This window comes from Trachypithecus francoisi, unplaced genomic scaffold (genome assembly GCF_009764315.1).
Source record: "Trachypithecus francoisi isolate TF-2019V2 unplaced genomic scaffold, Tfra_2.0 Lachesis_group2, whole genome shotgun sequence".
Lineage (NCBI taxonomy): Eukaryota > Metazoa > Chordata > Mammalia > Primates > Cercopithecidae > Trachypithecus > Trachypithecus francoisi.
This window is the reverse complement of record NW_022681465.1, coordinates 67,487,997-67,511,146: the sequence shown is the minus strand read 5'-3', so window position 1 is coordinate 67,511,146 and position 23,150 is coordinate 67,487,997. Positions and strand designations below refer to the sequence as shown.

The window sequence follows — 23,150 nt, the reverse complement described above, 5'->3', positions numbered from 1 at the left end:
TAAAAGATCCTTTAAGGCTTCAAATTGCCAAGAGCTGAAAATTCAGAGTAATAATATTTATGCTAAACTTGACTTTTGAGTACTCTGTAATGATTATTGTCTCTTCTGATGTCCAATTCCATATGAAATATTATACTTTTATAAGATAATTTGTATTATAGCTATAGAATGATCATATTTTCATTCAGATAGCCCTGCCCTCAAAATGTGGCATGGTCTACCAAATCCTGTGTATTCAAACACCTATTTCAGAGTCTGCATTCGCTGAGGAGATGAAAGCAAGTGGAAATAACCTGCTCTCTGTAGCATTCATTCAGCTCTAAAGAGGTAGACTATTGGTGTTTTAAAAGATTATTATGTATTAGCTGCTTTTCACTGAGGTCAAGTCTACTGATCAAAAAGAAGACACATCAGCTAAAAACTAGTAACTTTATAAATGACCCATTTGCCAGTTTCCAAGCATTATTTGAGATATTTGGATTTAAAATTGGAGAGACAAATGGAATTTTACGTTTCCATAAAAAATGGTTATTAATTGCAATGAATTTTCAAGGTTCTATTTCTATAATATAAAGCAAATTTATACTATATTAAATTGTACATTTATTGTGGTACTTTCAAGCACTGAGTTTTAATAGCCCTGGGGAAGACTGCAGCTTGTTTTACTATGCTCAGTAACAAGTCAAGGCTTGGGTTGTATGTCTGTTTACCTCCAATTTGAAATTCTTTCTACAAGTATCTTTCTGCCAAAGAGGAGAATTTAAAGATGGAACCGAAGTACAAGGAACATGTTCAATTTTGGTCAATACTTAGTTCACTTAATGTGAACCCTAATCCTAGGATCTAGAAAGGGACTTACCACTCAATGGTGTGTTCTTAGGGAGCTGTGTATGTCATAAGGAACATGACTGAACTTCCTTTTCATCAGCTTTCTCTTCATTAATCCTCTTATGGTTTTTGCTTGCTGAGATTGATACTACTTATGTTGTAAACAAAGAGGTATTTTTAATAAGGCAAACCTCTTAGGTACCTAGCTGTGGTCACTTTATTAGATGAGTTCATAATGACCCTCATACTTGTGTATTCTCTGGGCTCTAGTGAAATTAGCACATACTGTTAATGACCTGAGGAGAGCTATGCGAGGATAGTTGTGCATCCTCTTTTACGGTCACAAACTTTATTCCTAACCTGGCTGTGTATTACTGGTTATAAAGAAGACTAGGTAACAAAGAATAAATCCATCACTACTACAAGGAAAATCCTTGGGATTTAAAGAGGCATGAGACATGGTTTGTATCATCTCGGAGTTCATAATCCAATGAGTTGGAAGTAAGCACAGAATTACAATGTAGTTTGTTAATGATATGATTAGACTGTGTACTACATCTTTTTCTAAGGGTGAGGTTTGGTTCAGGGAGAGCTACCAGGTGGAGGTAACCTACAATGTGAGTTCTGGAAAGAAAAGTAAGAGGGCTGCATAGGCAAAGGAAAGGGTGGGCAGACTGGGGAGTGTTTGGGGATGTGAGGTGCAGCACAGTAGAGTCAGAATAGATGGTAGTTAGGTGAGATACCATTATGAGCAACCGTGTGTCTGAGCTTTGCAGTTCTCACACACCTTCATTTCAACCCATTCTGTAGGCAAGCAAAATATCATTCCTGTTTAACAAGTAAGAAAAGTAAGCCCAGAAATGTTGAGTGAATTGCACAAAATCTTATAACTGCTACAATCAGGGTTTGAATCCAGGTCTGGTGACTCTAAATTCTGTCCTTTTAGCATGCCATTTTATTCACGTCCCTCTAAAGTGATAGTGAGAGTTGGACTATCTTTTCACTACTAAAAATGTACCAGTTTTCTTTCTGAGACTATGCATTTTTTTAGATGTACTACGTGTTATTTTACTTTGTATCCTCAACCATGCTTAGCGTGTGCTTGACTTGTAGTAGTAGATGGCCAATCATTGTTTTGAACTGAATTGAATTGATGTATGGGTATTGTGAAACTTCACTGAATGAATGAAAGTCTTGGCCAGGACTTTTCACTTTTTGCTCTCCTTACTTAGTTCTCTTCTGGTCTGTTCTTACCTTCACAGGTGTCAACTCGCACTAGAACTTCATTCCTAGATCCTAAACTCGGAACTTCAGCTTCTCACCCTCTAATCAGACTCTCCTTTGCATGTGGTGGAGGGTTCCTTTTCAGATACATTTATGTAGAAACTATGCCACATGTTTAGGTTTTTTTTCCTTCATATTCTTCGCTCCAAACAAAATCTTGACAAAGAAAATTATGCCCTTGCCTTGGCAAATGGTGTTTGTTATCAGTTTTCTTAAAACACTAGCAGAAGGCATAGACACTCAGCTTCCTGTGAAGACCTTGGAGTGATTGTATACTATTTCTCACACTTGGTCTCGGCTAGGGTGATGATGACATTTTTGTTTTTAGTGGATTTTTTGTTTTGTTTTGTTTTGTTTTTGAAACAGAGTCTAGCTCTGTCACCAGGCTGGAGTGCAGTGGCATGATCTTGGCTCACTGCAACTTCCGACCCCCTGGTTCAAGCGATTATCCTGCCTCAGCCTCCCGAGTTTTGGTGGTCTTTTTTTTACCTCTACTTGAAATTGATGAAAAAGGAAACTATACAGTTTGTCTGGAAAGGAAATTAGAGATCATTTGATGCTGACCTGATGTTAAATGAGGACAGGGCTGAATTTAAGCAACAGAACTTGTTTGTACTGACTACTCTCCACTTTCCAGCCTTTGAATTGTGTTGACATTCACAGGAGCTGTGTGAGGCCAATTTTGTGTCAGAAAATCTGAATTTCCAAAAAAATCTATGGAAGTAATTATGTGACTCTAATGGTTCATCTTCCCAACTGTAATGTGAGAGACAGATCCTAAAGGACAAGCTGCATCAGTCATCACTGGAAAAGCCTGTCCTGTGTTGGAGTGGCCCCATATCGAGGGTTTCTAGTGTTTCTAGTGAGGAATCCACCATTTTTCTTGGCAGCCCTTCCAATTCTCTGTCCACCACAGCTCTTTCCAGATGATGAGGCTTGTTTTCTGCAGCTGTGTTTGGCCAGATGGTCATGGGTCATTCTCCCAGGCCCATCCCGATCATGCCCAATAATGTGTGGGCCACAAAGTCCCGATTTGGATGCGGTGGGGGGAGAAGTATAAATGTTGTTAGCTTAAAGATTCATGTTTTAGTGTTACATTTTTGCTCTTAGTTAAGCCTCTAGGATTCTGGTTACTTGTTTCTTGCAAATGGGAGATATCAAACATAGTGATACCTAGCTTTACTTTTTATCATCGCTTAGTACTGTAGTGACAAACCAGTACCTCCACATCCAGTCTTCATCAATGTCGCTATATCTTCGTTGGGACGTAATGTCACAAGAAACATGAGGCATTCACTTGACCAGTACACCAAATGTTCCTGGCCCCACTTTCAAGCAGTACTCTATTGGAAAATCCTCCATAATTTTCTGGCTGCTGTCATTCCTGGGCCTCTGCTTTCCATAACCTCTCATTCCTGTTGAACAGCTGTGCTTCTGATTAGTTTTCTCTGGAGATATTAACTTTTCAGCACTCTGCACAGGGAAACTTTTGAAGTGATGGGAACAATGGGCCCATCCTTGCTTTGTTCCAGCCAGTTAGTCTGCTGTGCTTCAGAAAAAACACTGAGAGAGACATGAAACTAAACAAAAATAAGAATTCACGTAAAATTTTCTTAAAAGAAATCTTGAGCATTGACATTGTAAAAATCATGATTATCCACTCAGTATGAAACAACGTACTATTTACTTGTGTATATTTCTCTTATCTACTTTTTCCATATAGTTTGAGAAACAAATATTTAGTTATCAATAACATACGCCAGTTCTCTGAGAATTTGAGGAGGGAATGAGTGACTTCAGTTGTCAAAGGTAACTATACATAACCACTTTTACTCTTTTTTTCTGACCATCCAATTTTAGATCAGGTTCTATTGTTACATACACTTATTGAATGACATTTTCTTCATAGCATTTACCACTCATTAAAATAAAATCTGTTTTACAAATGTAAAACAAATGTTTTTTTACATTTGTAAAAATAAAACCTGTTTTACAAATGTAAACACAAATGTAAATTACAAATGATTCTCCTGCCTCAGCCTCCCAAGTAGCTGGCACTACAGGTATGCGCCACCAAGCCCAGCTAATTTTTTAAATATTTTTAGTAGAGACAGGGTTTCATCATGTTGGCCAGACCGATCTCGAACTCTTGACCTCAGGTGATCCACTCACCTCGGCCTCCCAAAATGCTGGGATTACAGGAGAATCGCTTGAACCCTGGAAATGGAGGTTGTGGTGAGCCGAGATCTGCCACTGTACTCCAGACTGGGCAACAGTGACACTCGGTCTCAAAAAAAATGAAAAATAATTCTATAATCCTATGTAATTCCTATTACAGAATAAAAGATTATCTGTACTCTTTTATTTTTATGAAAAATATTTATTTGTAATTCCTATTATAGAAAAAAAGATTATCCATACTAATAAAAGATCATCCATAATCTTTTATTCTGTAATAGGAATTACATTGAATTTTTCAAATTTTTCAAACAGTAAATTAATTTTGTATGCCTAAAATAAACTCAATTTAAACATAATCATCATTCTATTTATCAATTGTTGAATTTTCTTTGCTAAAATTTTTCAGTGACTGAAAGATCTGTGGTGATATACCCATTTTTATTCCTAACATTGATTATTTATGTCTTCTATTTTTGTTTCTTGATGAATCTCCACAGGGAGCTATTAATCCTATTAGTGTTTAACAGACACAAATGTCCTGAAAGGAAAAGAAAAGGTATACACAGCTTTGATTTTGTAGAGAATTTAATGAAGGAAATATCTAAAGGTATGTTGTTAGGGAACCCAATGAAGGATTTTGAAGCTCTCAGGTCCTAACAACAAGAAGCCATTGCCATTACTGGGCTTGATATATTTACAGGAAAGAAGCCTAAGAGTATAGCATTAATAGGAATGAATGGATCTTATGATAAGAGATGTGCTTGTAGAGGGACATAGCACCTGCCACAACTATAGCATTGAGACAGAGAGGAAACTAAGGAACGATTGCCTGATTCTTTGTTTTCTTCCTATAATTCTGTCTCTTACCAGTGCCTCCCTTTGTCTGAACTCTATCAGAAGGCTAAGTTTGCAGAATATAGTGGTCAGCCTCCTGAGATTGAGAAAGGCAGAAAATGGATCTTGGGGTCAAACAGAATAAGCAGCACACAAACTTTTGTCTTTATTGATCTGTATTTGCATAGTTATTTTTATGTTGTTAATTTATCTCTTACATTTATTAAACTTAAACTGTTCTTAGATTCATTTCACACTTTTTTTCTAATATTTTGAGATCGATGCTTACCTATTAATGTTCAGTTTTTCTTCTTTTTAACCTTTAGGCACTCCTTCAACTGTATCCATATTATTTGAATTTTGTTATCACTTAATTAAAAATATTTTCTAATTTTTATTAAACTTTTATTTGATTAATTGGGTATGTAGGAGTATATTTTTGAGTCTCCAAACATATGAATATTCTCTATAATTTTGTAATTGATGTTTAGCTTACATATAGTCATATGACATATAATTTCAATCCTTTAAAATTCGTTCAGTTTTTTTATGCCCAGTATATTTGTCAATAGATTTTCTGGGTGTTTGAAAAGAATATGTGTTATGAATTTATAAATAAGTACTTTGTATGTGACTATTAGGCCAAGTTTTAAAATTGAATTGTTTAGATTTTCTCTCTCCCTGATGATTATTTGCCTTTTTTTCCCCTGGCAATTACTGTCTGAGTGCATTTTCTGTTGCTATACCAGAATATCTGCGACTGCATAATTTGTAAAGGAAGAAGATTTATTTAACTTATGATTCTGGAGGTTGGGAGGTCCAAGATTGGGCAGTTGCATTTCTTTGGCTTCTGGCGAGGGCTGCATGCTGCATAACATGGTGGAGAAGTAGAAGGGAAAAGGGCATGTAAAGAGAGAGGGAGCGAGGAGGCTGACGAGTTTAATAACAACCTGCTCTCACAAGAACTCATCCAGTCTCAAAAGATCTAACCCAGTTTCGTGAAAAAGACATTACTCCATCTTAATGATCTAATCCCCTCTTAAAGGCCCCCACCTCACAACCCTGTTACATTGGCAATTAAATTTCAACAGAATGTTGGAAGAGACAAACCACATTCAAACCACAGCAGTTCCTAAGAGGTGAGCATAAACTTCTGCCACTATGATTGTGGATTTGTCTATTTGTCCTTATTTTTGTCAGTCTGAGGCCATGTTATTAGGTTTATATGAATTCAAAACAGTAATATCTTATTTGTGAATTACATCTTTTAATCATTATGAAGGATCCTTCTTATGTCCATGATACTTTCAGCTGTAAAGTCTAATTTAGTTATATCACCTATATTTTCCTCAGTGTTGGCATGGCAAAATTATTTTGATCCTTTCTTTCAATTTTCTGTATGTTTTCTTATGATTTGGCTGTGTCTTTCACAAATAGTCTATAGTTTGTTTTTAAATATAACTGAAAATCATTATTTTAATTGAAGCATTTAGTTAATTTATGTGTATTGTATTTCTTTTTATAGTTGTATTTATATCATCTTACCATGTGTTTTCTATTTATTGCACTTGTTCTATATTCCGTGCTTGGCCTACTTTCATTTAGTATTATATTTTTTCCTCAATTGATCCAGGAATTTTGTATTCTTTTACTATTTATATTCTTTTACTAAGCAAGCTGTCAATTTGATTTTTAATCCTTTAAAGGTAATCTGCCTTTTTTCCTCTGGTTGGTTTTAAGCTCTCCTATTTGTGGGCCACAATAGCTCGCACCTGTAATCCTGGCACTTTGGGAGGCTGAGGCAGGAGAATGGCTTGAGCCCAGGAGTTCAAGACCAGCCTGGACAACATAGCAAGACTTCATCTCTTAAAAAAAAGACCTATTTGTCTTTTATTTTCTGCATTTTTAGTGGTTACTCTAGAGTTTATAGCCTGAATCCCTTACTTATTATATCTAATATTAATTAATATTAAATATTAATTAGATGTTAATATTAGATATTAATTAGAATGACTTAGAGTAAGTGAGCAATATTTACTGACTTTCAAAGTTACATTTTGTTATTTTTGTGCATTTTAATTCTTTGTATATTTATACAGTCAATGTTCATCTACATCTATCCACATATTATTATTTTTGTTGTTTTCCTTTTTTCTACGTTCCTAATCTTCCATCTAAATCATTTCCCTTTTTCCTGAAGAATATTCTTTAGTATTTCCTTTAGTTTGGTTTATGTTTCTTTTAGATTTTGTCTGAAGATAATTTTATTTTACGTTTATTTTCAATATGTATTTGGGGAGGTGTAGCTTTCTAGCTTGCCAATTATTTTTGTTAAGCACATGAACAATATCCTTCTATTAACTTTTGGTTCTCATTGTTTCTTTTGAGAAGCAAGCTGTCAGTCTGATTTTTAATCCTAAAGGTAATCTGCCTCTTTTTCTCAGATTGGCTTTAATATTTCCTATTTGTCTTTTATTTTCTGCAGTTTTTCTATGATGTTTAATTGTGTATCTTTTTAATCCTAGTTGGGGTTTGGAGCTCTTTTTCAACCCGTGGATTGATGTCTTCCATCAGTCTCAGAAATTCCTCAGTCATTATCCTTTTAGATAATACTCTCCCAATTCTCTCTTCTCTGTTTAGGGCTCCAATTGAACCTATGTTAGACCTACTCACTATATTCTCTAAATCTCCTGTCCTATCTTTTATATTTCCTATCTTTTTGTCTTTCTGCTTTTTAAAATTCTGGATATTTTCTTCTGCCTTATTTTCTATTTCACTAACACTTTCTTCAAATGTATCTAATTTGCTATCAAACCCATACTTACAGTCCCTGATCTATTTATTAACTGGGTATAGAAAGGTCAAGGACCATTTTGACTGTACTGGTGCATACCAGTGGAGTATTAACCTTGGTGATGTCAACCATTCCCAAGGATTTAACTACTAATTGTATGTCAAAGACTCTCTAGCTTAATCTCTTCAACACATTCCTCCCTTTAGAACTCTAGACCCAACGAACAAATGCTTACTTAACATTCCACCTAAAATTACTTCCAGGTATCTCAAACTTTACATGTTTAATATTAAACATTCTATTTCCCATTCAAATCTGCTGTTCCTTGCATCTTTCTGTCATCAGTCAATAGAATTCCCACCAATTTATATATTCTTGCCAAAGCCTATGAATGGTTCTTGATATATCCCTTTCTCTTATCTTTAACATCCAGTCTGTCACAAATGTCATCTGTTCAACTTCCAAAATATGTTTGAATCAATTCACTTCTCTCCAACTTACTGTCACCCTACTAGGCTAAGCTACAATCTCATTATATCTTTTCTTTATCTATTCTCTCTGTTTCCACTCCTGTTCTTTCTTCAGTTGTTTCTCCATTCAGCATCTGAAGAGATCTTTGTGAAATCTTAAATCTTGGACCTTTTTTTTTTTTTTTGAAACGGAGTCTCGCTCTGTCGCCCAGGCTGAAGTGCAGCGGCCAGATCTCGGCTTACTGCAAGCTCCGCCTCCCGGGTTCACGCCATTCTCCCGCCTCAGCCTACCGAGTCGCTGGGACCCGCCACCTCGCCGGGCTAGTTTTTTGTGTTTTTTAGTAGAGACGGGGTTTCACCGTATTAGCCAGGATGGTCTCGATCTCCTGACCTCGTGATCCACCCATCTCGGCCTCCCAAAGTGCTTGGGATTACAGGCTTGAGCCACTGCGCCCGGCCAAATCTCGGACTTTTAAAAACCCCTCTTAGGATTTCAAATGCTTTCCCGTAATACACAAGACAATATGTGATGTTATCATAGCCTGCTTCTCCAACTTCCTAAAAACTTTCTCTTTCACACTATTTAGCCATACTTATTTTAGTTTTTTGAAGGTTGGTTTTTGTTTGTTTGTTGTTTGTTTGTTTTTGGCCTAAAACTCTTTTCTCCTCATTCTCTCTTTCTGTCCTGTAGGCTTTAGTTTATAAGTAATTCTTCTCATAGAGGACTTCCTCATAATCCAGTTTAAAAAATGGGAGTTTCCTGCACAAGCTGTTGCTTTGCCTGATGCCATCCAGTAAGATATGACTTGCTCCTTGCCTTCCACCGTGATTGTGAGGCTTCCCCAGCCACTTGGAACTGTAAGTCCAATTAAACCGCTTTTGTAAATTGCCCAGTCTTGGGTATGTCTTTATTAGTAGTATAAAAATGGACTAATATACCACAGCCCTTAGGGTACTTATTAAAATTTATTCTTCAGTATTAAAAGAATTAATGCCAAAGAGTAAAGATGATGACATCTTTTTCCCCACCACCATAAAACCAAAACCTAGTTTGTGTCTGGTACATAGTAGGAACTCATTAAATACTTGTTGAATGAGTGAATGATCTCCAAATGGCAAATTTTACTCTTCCAAAATTAACTTGCATTCTCAGCTCCCTGCTATATTCTTTTTGAAAAAATTTTTCTCAACCATAACTTTCCATGTCTGTTATAAGCCATTCATTAGAGTTTTTTGTCAGGTCAGCACACATTTACAAATCTAGTTAGTTCTTGTTTTTCCATTACAAACAAATGTCAGGACATCATTCTCCAGAACCCTATCTCAGAAACAGACAAATTTGCTTTTATTTTTGAAGTTTATTGTTTAGTTAGTTTAAATCAGATTTTCTTGATCTTTCCTTTTTACAATACAAACATGAATTCTGTTAACTGAGACTACCTGAAGCCATCCAGTTACCCAGTGTCAGTTTGTACTAACTGTAGATTTTTAGACCAATGACCCTTGTTTTCTCCATACATTTCTTGGAATTTTTCTATTGCTTTTGGTATTAAGATTTTTTTTTTTTTTTTTTGGTCAAAACACTGGGTTTGCCCACCTTCTCCTCCTCCTCCTCCAAGATGCCAGAAAGAAGCATGAGTCTTAGGAAAATGAAAGAGGAATGTCTCAAATATTGGGATGAGAAGACTGCTCTTCTCATCTAACAGATTCTCATTTCCTGTCCCAAGTCATTTCTTCCCATTGAAATAACAACTGTAATTCTAGTCATGGGTGTGTGTTTGTGGGGGTGGGTGGGAGGTCTTCAGAGGTCTCAATAAAAAAGAGAGAGTATGAAACTTTTGTTATTTCCTGTTTCTGAATATGTCTTTTGGTTTAGGATGTTGGAAGGGGTGAGAATCTTTGGATCTCTGTAGTGCTTGTAGTGGTGATGGAGAGTGTTGAATGTTACCAAGCCAGTACGGCACACTAAATAACTGGATCAGAGTTCTCTTTTGGTGGGAATAACATTAATAAATAATGGAAGGTAACTACATGTTGTAGACTGGTAGAGTAGTCATAAGTTTCACCTTCTCATGCCAGGTGATTCTTCTTTATGGGTACGGTCCTGAATTTGGTCTTCTAGCTTCCATGTGAAATCAGTCAACTTTGCAAACAATAAGGGTTTGTTTTTTCGTGAGCCAAGATAGATTTTATGTCCTGACTTTCCTTGAAGTAGTTGTATTTCAAATGATTAATTGCCTTGAACTGCTTTTAAAAATTGTTTTCCTGCTTCCGTGACTTTTTTTGTGACAAAATTTGAAGGAAGTAGTAGAAATAATATTCTTCTGCCAAATTTTAATTATTGAGGTTTCAAGAATTTCTTCTTTCTCCTTTCCTTTAGGAATAAAATTAAAATGTAAAAATCTTGGAATTTGGCATTAACCAGCTTAAAATTTAGAATGCTAAAAATAATATCAATTCTACATTATTCTATGAAACTTATAAAAAATTTTGAAAACATGGTCTTTACAGATGCTGTATATTTCAGTTATACAAATTCAGAATTTAGTGTTTATGTCACATTACATTTTGATTATAGAGTTACTTATATTTCCTCACCTTTCATATTTTATTAAAGAGATTCTCTCTCTAGGCTCTAGTAGTTTTTGATAACAGCCCTTTCTCCCTAGGGAACCCAACGTCTCATTATTAAGTCCAAATATGAGTCACCAATCCACATTCCCAAGCACTATGCTTTTTAGGTGGCTCTTCATACTCCTTTACCTCTGGACCAAGCTAATCAGAGGTGGAGTCCTTCAAGTTAATAAGTCATCTTATATAACTTTTTCTTTTTTTTTTTTTTTTTTTTTTTTTTTTTTGAGACGGAGTCTCGCTCTGTCGCCCAGGCTGGAGTGCAGTGGCCGGATCTCAGCTCACTGCAAGCTCCGCCTCCCGGGTTCACGCCATTCTCCTGCCTCAGCCTCCCGAGCAGCTGGGACTACAGGCGCCCACCACCACGCCCGGCTAGTTGTTTGTATTTTTTTAGTAGAGACGGGGTTTCACTGTGTTAGCCAGGATGGTACTTTTTCTATTATAGCTATGGCCCAATAAATTTTTTTTAAAAAAATCCTAAAATACCACTAAGTGTCTTTGGCTACATAAAAGACTAGATTTCCAATTCAGAATGATAACAGATACAGGGCTTGACATATCAGGTACCAAATAATGCTGTGGTAAAGCTTGGAATTTTTTTTAAGATAGTAAGATGTATGCAAATCCTTAATATCACTTGCATTAATGGATTTCCAAGTAGTATATAAACCAACCATTATTCTTATTAAGCAGTGCTAATATATTTTACATATAAAAATTCTCCCCAGTTTTATACCTTTATATGTATCATATTAAAAGAATTAGTCAAAGCTGCTTTGCAGTTAATGTTTATGATGTTATATACTTCACAAAAGTACCCCTGTGTTATGCTTCTAATGAAACTTTATTTTGTCTTGTTTTATGTAACACATTTGAAAATTCTATCTTTTAAAATACATTATTTTTATTACTACAGGGGTATTATGATGCTTTCTTTTACATAGTTTATTCTTGTATTGATTTTAGTATTTCCAAAAATAAATTAATTCATATATTACTTTGGGTAATACCTGAAAAAAATAAGTTTTTCACAAAATATTTGCGAATCCTGAATCAGTGTAGGTTCTATTCAATTACAGAAATAGTAATTGCGTACCTACTAGCACTATCTGCAGTTATATAAAACGAGATTTTTGTTTTCTTATTTATTGCCTCCTTCCAGAGAGTGTTGAGTTCCACGAGAGAAAGGCCTTTGTTGGTTCACTGCTGGATTGCTGGTTTCTATAATATTTCATGGCACATAGTAAACTGCCAATAAATATTTGCTGAATGGATTTACTTACTCAGAAACTATTTATTGAGTGTCTCTGGTATGCCACATATCTAGGCACTGAGGATAAAGCAGTGAATGGGCCAAAGTCCTGCCTTTCTGGAATTTATTTTTAAGTGGGAAGAGAGAGATTGTAAAATATGTGACCCTGAAAATGTATGTCATATGTCTGATGTTGATAAGTGCTAAGAAGAAAAATAAAGCAAGACAAGGGGTGGGGAGAGAGAATTACTATCCTAGCTAAGGAATTCAGTGAAGACCTCTCTGAGAAGATGAAAAATGTCACTACTCCTGTGCTACTGCCACGGGAGATACTGAAAAAAGTGGAAGACCAGGTCTTAGACTCCAAGGTGACTATAATCTGATGATAAAGTCAGACATGTTACCTATCATAAACATAATGATAGGTGGTGCTATGATAGATGTGCAATGATAGTGGCATGCATGCAGTGCTATGGAACAGTGTCTGGAGAATGAAGTGTAGCCATGTATTAGCAAGCAGGGTATATGGTGGTGGGGTGGAGGATGACTACAGTTTGAAAATGCAGAACTGATTCTAGGCTGTGAAGGTTCTGCCAGATTAAGGACTTCGGGCTTCAGTCAATATTTGGTGGGTGACTAATGGTAGTCTTTAAACATGGAAAGGGACCAATCAGAGCTACATTCTAAAAACTAACTTTGGTAGCAAAATGGGTGGATTCGAGGGCATGAGATTGGGTCAACTGATGTTTTGATAGAATTTGTGATCAAATATTACTTGAAATAACAGAACCTTAGTTGGGCCAAATCTTTTCTTCAAACAAAAGAATAGTGCTTCCAAGATTTCTGTTTTTATAGTCGAACTGGATTACCGTATAAAGTCGTAAGAAAGAAAGAAATAATATTTCATGACAAACTGTAGCTGAGAAGGATCAAGAGAAAGGCAAGAACGAAGATTTATAATCTGGGATTTATAAAATAGCTGTAATTGGTACAGGGAAAACACTCAATTTATCTGGATATACTTGTGTTTCCCTGTTTAATCCACATGGTGTCATTTTTTACATGTGTTTTCTCAGAGCAGTTATTTTCATTCACAGGCTGTGGTGATGACTCACTTCATCCCTTTTGGGTATTAGAGGCTCTTATTTCATTCAGGAGATTTTCCGATTCACCAGACAGTGCATTAGACATGATTGTCTTGTTGGAATTTGGCTGGGGGAAAATACTTAAAGAAATATATCACTATTGCTTATACTACCCTCACATATACATTTTATTTAGCAAAATCTGAACTTGATGAGGAATCTGTATTAGTTTGCTAGGGCTGCCATAGCGAAGTACCATAGACTGGGTGGCTTACACGAAAGAAGGTATCATCTCACAGGGCTGAAAGCTAGAAGGCTGAGATCAAGGTATAGGCAGGGTGGGTTCCTGTTTTGGACATTGAGGGACAGATACGTTCCAGCCCTCTCTCCTTGGCTTGTAGACGACATTCTTCTCCCAGTGTCTTCACATGGTCTTCCATCTGTGCAAGTCCCTCTGCACAAATCTGTGTCCAAATTTCCTCTTCTTGTAAGGACGCTGTGCTTGGGGTCTGACACTCTAATAACCTCATTTGAACTTAATTACCTCTTTAAAGGTCCTATTTTCAAATATGGTCATATTCTGAGGCACTAGGGGTTAGGACTTCAGCATATGAATTAGGAGGATGGGGGATACACAATTCAGATCATAATAAAGTCTAAATATTTGGCTTTTTCTCTCCAGATACCCAGTTTCCCTAAAGTGACAACCCACACCCAGTGACTGGCTGATGCAGTGGTATAAAGGTCTGCTCCACTGGCCCCAAATTCAGGCTAACTCCGTAAAGCCATCCCAGCCCCAGAGCTCCCTGTGCCATGAGCTGAGTTCTTTGTTATGAGAGTATCACAGCTCCCCTCTACCTCTAGTATCCTACTTCCTCACTCCCTCACAAGTGTTGGGTCCTTATACATTTGCCAAGGAACTCAAACTGTGACAACTTTAGTTCAATAGATTTGACCCTTTCCTTGCGAGGGAACTCTTGGTTTCTTACTATTATTGTCAGTTGTCCTCATTAACAAGGTCATTTAATACCTGGCTGCAAATTACTGAAAGTTTGTTTGGAATGACAATTTTTCTTATAGACTTTAATGATTATTCTAGCTAAAGATCATTTTTTTTTTCCTCCGAACTTCTGTAGGACAGCCCTGTACAATTTAGTACTTTAATGATGATTTGTATTTTTTGCTCATTCACATTTGTAAATGATTTAAGATTGCACATTTCCTGAAAGTTGATATGCTTCTATCACATTTTTTTTCTGTTCTTCAAAATGTGTAACATAGTTTCAGAGCTCTAGTTGGTACTTAAGGAATTTGGGAACATACAGTAGTGTAGACACCCCAGAATTTTTAAATGAGAGTGTGGAATCTGAGTTATAAAACTCATATTAGGGAAAGCCTACACTGGGAAAAGAAATTGCATATGTGGTATAAAGTAAATAGAAGATCTGTGTTTGAATATTGACTATGCTGTTTACCCACTATGTGATCTTATAAAAGTTACTTACACTCCCTGAGCCTGGGTTTTCTCATCCATAAAATAGGAATATTATTAATAGCAATCTTATAAAGTTGCTGTGAATGTTAAATGAGATGCAGTATTAAATAAGATGCATGCAGTATTTAGCACATGATTCAGTCATACAATGGATATTATTACCTTCACACTTCCAGTCTTTCTGAATTCATGATGCATCTTGTGATTAGTGTCAAAAGAAATTTGTCAGTTTCACGCAAGGAAGTGGAGCATGATATATTAATAGTTCTTAAGGTCTGTATGAGTGGACTTAGTCATCACAGAAGATAACTATTCACCCAGTTACTTGCCTTAGTTAAATGCCTTGTAGTTGTGACAGAACGTTAAATTTGGATACCTAATTATTATTTTAAAGTGTCCCCAAAAGGATTACATTGTAATCCAAAGACATAGCTTTAACATAAATGGTTACATTGGAGCAGATTGCCTATCATATGCCAAGTAATTCAATTAAAGATGATGGAAAATATTTTAGAATTAGCTGTATAACTTTCAAAATTAGAAAAAGTTGTATGACTGATTGATGAATTATGAAAACCAAATTCTAAATCTAATCCTAAAGAAGCAATCAAACCCAAATTGAGGGTCATTCTACAAAATAATCTGTGTTCTTCAAAAATGTCAGTGTTCTGATCTGTGTTCTTCAAAAATGTCAGTGTCTGGGAAAGCAAAGCAAAGTTGAGAAACTATTTAGAGTTAACAGAGACTAAACCAGTATGACAAATAAATAAAATATATGGTCTGGATTGGATCTTGAATTAGAAAAAATAAAATTGCCACGAAGGACAAATTAGAACAATTGGTAAAATATGGTATGGACAGTTTGACTATCATATTGCATCAATGTTAAATTTTCTGAATTTTCGTATTATACTTCCTATATTATATAAAATTCTTAAATACTATAATTAATCTAATTATACTGACTTATTTAAGAGTTTTCACAGGTTAAGTTCCTCAGCAAGTTTATAGGGACTCAACACTTGTGAAGGAGTGAGGAAGTAGGATTAGGGAGAAAGGGGAGCTGTGATACTCTCATAACAAAGAACTCAGCTCATGGCACAGGGAGCTCTGGGGCTGCGATGGCTTTATGGAGTTGTCCTGAATTTAGGGCAAGTGGAGCAGACCTTTATACCACTGCATCAGCCAGTCACTGGGTGTACACTGCCCCGGGGAAGAGTGCATGACATTCGTCAAAGTGTGTCTCTTTAGCCAAGGACAATTTCCAGAAGGGGATTCAGCTGCAAGCTGTTCATTGCCAAAACTCTTCAGCTGATGGGGAGAATTAGTAGTTCAGTCCTAAAGAGGGAGGAGGAATATAGGTGTCAGACCACAGCATCCACTCTGGTTATCTTATCTGTAATTTACTTTAAAATGATTCAGTAAGTAGAATGATGTGCGAACAAAGATAATACCAGAAATGCACAAAGGCAAGAAAGAAAGATCTCAAGTTAGCAAAATACGAAAAAACTGGTGAATCTGGGTGAAGTACTGTTTTCAGCTTTTCTGTAAAAATTTTTTTAAAAAAATTTTTGAAATTTTTAAAAAAAAGTTTAAATAATGAAATTACCAGTACACTAGCAGATTGGAGGACTATGGAATGAAGTCATCTTTAGAATTCATCCCAGCGCTAGCATGATGGAATTCTGTGACATGGTCAGATTGGTTATGGTGCATTTGCTTTGGGCTCTTGAAGCCATGGAACCACAGCATATTTCCTACATGTTTGTTTTGTCCATAAGTTCTCAAACTTTAATCATATTGTTTAATTAAATGGGTTTGAGGGATTGTAATACCAACCCTGGATTTATAAATAAAGCTGTTCTTTTCTCTATTTTGATGATCAACAGTGGGCAAGTTTCTGTATTAAAGATCAATTATTACCCATTTGAAGAAAAACAGGGAAGCTGAGAATATTTAAGATACATTTATTGAGATGATTTAAGACAAAATTATTAGACCTCATAGTTAATGAAATTGTATTGTAATAGATACATATTGTCAATAGTTTATTGAAAAACTGCAAGCAAAGCAAATGTCTTTGCCTTTATTAAAAGTCGGGAAGATATAGCAGGCTCAATATTTAATATTTATCTTTTTAATTGTGAAATCATCTTTGGGATATTTATTTATTATGAAATACGTTTTAAAATATTGCTTAATTCTAAAGTATGATTTAAAATAAACTATTTCTCTGTAGTTTTTACCAAGTCCTTATCTCACTAAGCTGGAATGTTGCTCCCAACCACATCTTGTTTTAGATGTGAGGATGGTCATGTCTTCCCACTCTGTTTTCAATGTTACATCAAAAAGTCTCAATTCAAGGGCACTGAAGACAGTTATTTTCTTATGAAAGATTTGCCAACTCCTTTCTTACAGGCATCTTGCTGAATGCATTCAGCAAACATTTTTAAGCATAGACTTTAGAGTCAGTCTCCCTGGATCTGAATTCCACTTCTAACACGTAGCTATGTGCTCTTTGGAAAATTACTTAACTGCTCTGTGTCTTAGTTTCCTCATCTATAAAATATAATACTTATAGAATGAATAGTTAATATTATCTATTTTATAGAGTTATTTTGAAGATTAAATGAGTTATAATATGTAGAATACCAGGCATGTAATAAGTACTTAATAAGTTTTAGATATTATTATTGTCATCATTATTAGATATTTATACTGCATACTAGAATCACATGTTTTAACTTAGATCATTATTATTATATTGATTTTATAAAAATAAAGATGCACATTAATTAAATGTTAATCCAAAATCACCAAGGTCATCTAACTAGTGAAGGAGGAGAGCTGGAATTCAAACTTCAAGTCCAATTTTCTTTTCACTTTTGTGCACTCACGGGTGGGAGAATTCCAGTGTATTTTTTTGTCAGCCTCCCGGGACCAGCAGCAGATTACCATTTGGAATGGGCTTAGATAGACCCTGCCACCTCCAATGTGTTTTTACATGTAATCCTGCATGGTACAGATGTGAGTATCTAGGGACTTTATTTTCTATCAGATTATAAATTATTGAGAGCACAGTCTAAGTCTTATTGGTATTTGTGTCCCATGCACTGCTTAGTGCGATGCTTTGAAGATAATAATTGTTCAGAAATTATTTGTCAAAAGCATTCCTGAACAAAATTGCTATTGATTTTTAACATAGTTAGGTCGGGCGCAGTGGCTGATGCCTGTAAATCCCAGCACTTTGGGCAGCCGAGGCGGGTGGATCACAAGATTAGGAGATCGAGACCATCCTGGTTAACGTGGTGAAATCCTGGCTGTACTAAAAATGCAAAAAATTAGCTGGGCATGGTGGCAGGTGCCTGTAGTCCCAGCTACTCGGGAGGCTGAGGCAGGAGAATCGCTTGAACCCGGGAGGTGGAGGTTGCAGTGAGCTGAGATCGTGGCACTGCACTCCAGCCAGGGCAACAGAGCGAGACTCCATCTCAAAAAAAAGTAAACAAAACAAAACAAACATAGTTGATGCTTATGTTTTAGTTTTACATGTTGCTATTCCAACATTTAGTAGGGGTGCAATAGCCAAGACTCAAGCTTCCCACAAGGAAAATTAAACAATTTGAACTTTGCTTTGTCCGCCAAAACATTCATCCCATTATGGTTTTGTGTAAAATAAGCCTTATTCTCTGCCTATAAATAGATTATTTCAAAATGTTAATTAGTGTGGCCAGACCTGATAATAATTTCCTGATTTATAACTAGATCTTTTAATTTATCTAACCTTAAAGCTTTGTATTATTCTTTTCTCCTTATGAACTTATTGCCATTTTGATCAAGCTTGTCCAATCCTCAACCCACAGGCCGCATGTGGCTCAGGACGGCTTTGAATGTGGCCCAACATACATTTGTAAACTTTCTTAAAACATTATGAGATTTTTTTTTTTGCGTGTTTTTTCTTCTTTTAGTTCATCAGTTATTGTTAGTGTTAGTGTATTTGATGTGTATCCCAAAGACAATTCTTTTTCTTCCCAGGGAAGCCAATGTGGATACCCCTGATTTAGATGATAGTCCGCTTCTGCCACTTCATTGAGCTTCATTTACCTGATCTGCCACATGCAAAGGTTAGATAAGATGGCTTCTAAACTATGACTTTGTAAATTTTTGCTCTTTGTAAGAAGATAATTTATATGTAAACCAGTTTACTTCCATACTAACCAAGATTGTCTCCTTTCACAGTAATGAATCAGATTGCTGTCCATTTGGCCTGGTCATTTGAGTCTTGCTAATTGGTCTATGAGAAACATTGCCAAAATTTTGAATCTGCTCTTTAGGGGGGACATTTAGGTGAACTGGTGTGAACTGATATTTTAGGATTGTGTCCAGTTGAATGTGTGTGTGTGTGGTGGGGAAGTGGGGGTTTGCCACATTATTAGTTTTTAATCTAATTTTAATATTAATTATTTGAAGAGTCCTAGTAATTGTTCATGTATTTCTTCTTAAACACAATATAAACAGACCCATTATTAGGATTCAAACTTTGAACTGTATCCTTTCCTCTTTCCTTCCCAACTCCTTTCTCTGTCCCTACTCCTCCCTCCTTTCTTTCTCTCTCCTTCTTCCTTTTCTTCCTCTCCCTTCTCTCCCTTCTTTCCTCTCCCCTCCAAATACTCTCTCCTTTCTCCTTCCCTTTCTTCCTCCCTCCCTTGCTTACTCACTCCTTTCCTTCCTTCCAAGAAAGTTTAATGAGAATCCACTGGGAGACACTTTTCTGAGGACTTAACGATTCAAGCTTTAAATAAGGTCTAGTCCTTGCCCTTAGGTAGCTCTTAGACTCATAGGGCACACAGAAAAGAACAGATACTAATTATAAAATAAGTTGGTAAGTACAGCAATATCAAAAACACTGTGTTCTTATAGGGTTATATAGAATTTAGGGTTAGGAAGCAATTCCAAATGAAGTGATAGTTGGGTTGAGACTAGTCAGATGAGTATGGTCATGGTAACAATATATACAGTATATACATTATATATATACACAATATATATACAATATATACTCTCTCTCTATATATAATGGGTATACACACACACCACACACACACACACACACACATATATATTTCCCCACACACCTTTTACTGAACTTCTTGAGTTTCATGACTGCCCTTCAGAACCTGGAAAAGAACACAAGCTATAGTAAAGAAAAATATACCTGTCCAAACAAATTTGAAAGGTCAACTCTCAGTCTATCAAACTGAGATTCTTGTCCTACACTTGATTCTCTTAGTGTAACACCCGCATGGTTTGAAGGGAAACATGCCCTTTAGAAAACAGGACAGACCGTCGTGGGTTGGGTTTGTCAAACTTTTTTAGTACCCTGGGTTTTATCAAAATAACGCCATCCGGTTTTGCCAAGGGCTTTGCTCCTCACTTAAAAAGTCCTCATATTTCAATCCATGTGTTTCATATTCATTTAGACATCTCATCACGCTAGAGTTGGGTAAGAATTGTTTAGTGTCCCAAATGTCTTTCCTACTAGCCTTTAATTCTTAGAAATAAAGAATGATGCCAGGTGTGGTGGCTCACACCTATAATCCCAGCACTTTGGTAGGCCAAGGAGGGCGGATCACTTGAGATCAGGAGTTCAAAACCAGCCTGGGCAACATGGTGAAACCCTATCTCTACTAAAAATACAAAAATTAGCTAGGTGTGCTGGTGCTTACCTATAGTTCCAGCTACTCAGGAGACTGAGAATTGCTTGCACCCAGGAGACAGAGGTTGCTGTGTGCTGAAATTATACCACTGCACTCCAGCCTGGGTGGAGAGTCTCAGAGTGAGACTCTCAAAAAAAAAAAAAAAAGAAAGAATGAATGAAAGAATTACACTTTGCCAAATGTAAATGAATTTCAGACCCTTACTTTTCAAAGGGGCTTTGCAAATCTCCTTGTGCTGTAGGCGAATCTGGAAAAATCTTTATGTCCCTATCCTGATTCTAGAGATACTCAGGCATGGGAGCCTTTCTCAAAGTGATCTCCCTACATTAGAATCCCCCCAGGGGTTCTTAAAAATGCCTTTTCATGGGCTCCAATACAGATTTGCTAAATTTGAATCCCTTCTTGTTTTATATAATGTGATTCTTTAGAAGGAACTGCACATTCACTTAGTGAATATGTACAGTATATTTATATAGTGAATAGGTACGATATATAAATATATAGGTAAATATATATATACATATATAAATATATATGTAAATATATACACACAGAACTATAAATATATATTACTATATATATTTATATATAGTACCTATTCACTAAGTATTAGCTATTATTATCCAGATGCCTTCTAGACATCTCAATTTGATATCCAACAGACATTTGGAACTCACCTTGTCTAAAATTGAACTCATGATCATCCCTCCAAATGTAGTCAAAAGTATGCCTTGTCTCAGCTGGCAGGGTGCCACCATTGCCAAATCTAGAAACCCCAGCAATTACTTGCCTCTCACTTCCAGTGGCTCAATATGTCCTAGTTAGATTTTATCTCTAACATCTTTCTAATTAATTCCCTCGTTTTCATGCCTTCTGCCACTGGCTGGTTAGATCCACAACATCACCTCCACCCTCATCCAGATTACTACAATCACCTCTTTCCTTTGCTTTCAGTCTTCCAACTTCTCCAGAGGACTAATCCATCCTCCACACTTAAATATATATCTGACGGTGCCACCTCCCTTTTTGACTGCCTGGGCTCAAGCCGTGATTCCTTATTAATGTCTAGGATGAAGTTTAACTTTTACTTTAATGCCCACAGCCCTTATAATTGGTCTCTTTCTTACCTCTGCAGTTTATCTCTCACTACCCAATGTGAATCCTTTGCTCTAGCCCTACAAATAAAGTTCTCCAAATGTGTTCTGCTCTTCCATGCTTTTACGTACTCAGTTATCCTCTGTCATTCCTATTCCCTTCCATGTGTCACCCTCTCCTAACTTCTTTTAGCTCTTATGTTTTCTCAGAATCAGCTTTGATATCACCTCTTCTTTAAAGTCTTCCCCTATCAGTCTGATTTAATTGCCACTATCCTTAGCAGAGTGTAGTAAGTACTTAGCATAATATAATAAATAATACAATTTATCATTTATTTCTTTTTTGGGAGAGGTCAAGTGGAGTTTACCACACTATTGTTAGTTATAAAGCTTATTTTGAGACCTGTTCTTTCCACATTTACTCTAGAACTTTCTAAATGTATGAAAGTAGTTGATCTTTGGAATGCCGATTACATTTAGAGGGAGGTATCTGAGGGCTCCATAAGGCTTGCTGAAGTGCTGCTGATGACATTCTACATCTTCATCTGGGTGGCACTCCATGAATGTGTACATATGCAAATGCATTAGTCTCTGTTCTTAAATATGTGCACTTGACTATAAGTCATACTTTATTTTTTTAAAAGTGAATGAAAGTAGCTGACCTTTTATCTTTAACTATAAAATTCTCTTTTCTGTTTTGTCTATTGAATGATATCGTGGGCACCTTGCCTCCAGAGCACAACGTTAAATGCCATTATAGCAAGGCACATTTAGCTTCCTGGGGAAAAGGGCTTTTAAAATTTTAACTTCTCACTAGGCAATGAAATAATAAAATGGGATTAATTGGAGAAGTAGTTTAATACTTGCTTTACTAATGTTTCTACTCCCCAAATATTTATTTAATTTTGGTAGGTATTAATCTTGTTACTATTGTGATGCTCTTTTTAGCTCTTCAAGGTTACCGGAAGTAAAGATTATTATGAATTATCCCATTAAAAATTATTTAAAATACAGATAAAAAATAAACCATTGCTTCTGAATTTTCAGCTTCAGGTCTTAACTCTTTGACTTAATCATTGTACTACATGATCTGCAAACTCTTAGTCCTGAGAGTCTATGATTTCACTTGGAGTGTTTTCTTTGAAGAGACTTTATTGATTAAGCGTTGCATTCATTTCCTATTTCTTTGAAAAGTAAATTCCCTTTAAAAGTAGACTTATAAACATAGATTATGTTGCTTGCTATTGTATCTCCAGCACTTAAAACAGCCTCTGACACATAGTTGATGCCGAAGTATAGTAACAGTAACATTGAGGCACACCCGAAATATGGGCCTCTTTATTCAGTAATTATGTTTATATATACAAAGCAACCCAATGCTATATCTTAACCTAGATTTACTTCTAATTTAAAAATCATGGATCACAGCACAGCCATATTTCTGGGAGATGGAAGCATCAATTTCATTGTTATTGTGGCATTAGAACA

At 36.0% G+C, this 23,150-nt stretch overlaps 1 long non-coding RNA gene across 1 annotated transcript in view; it reads left to right on the top strand.

Annotated features, from left to right (window-relative positions):
* Positions 1-18,976, top strand: part of LOC117064994 — a 44,989-nt gene extending 26,013 nt beyond the window's left edge. Inside the window, exons 2-3 of the long non-coding RNA XR_004429782.1 lie at positions 9,083-9,249; positions 18,887-18,976. This is a non-coding gene — a long non-coding RNA (uncharacterized LOC117064994). The remainder of the gene's footprint in view (positions 1-9,082; positions 9,250-18,886) is intronic.
* The last annotated feature ends 4,174 nt before the right edge of the window (positions 18,977-23,150 follow it).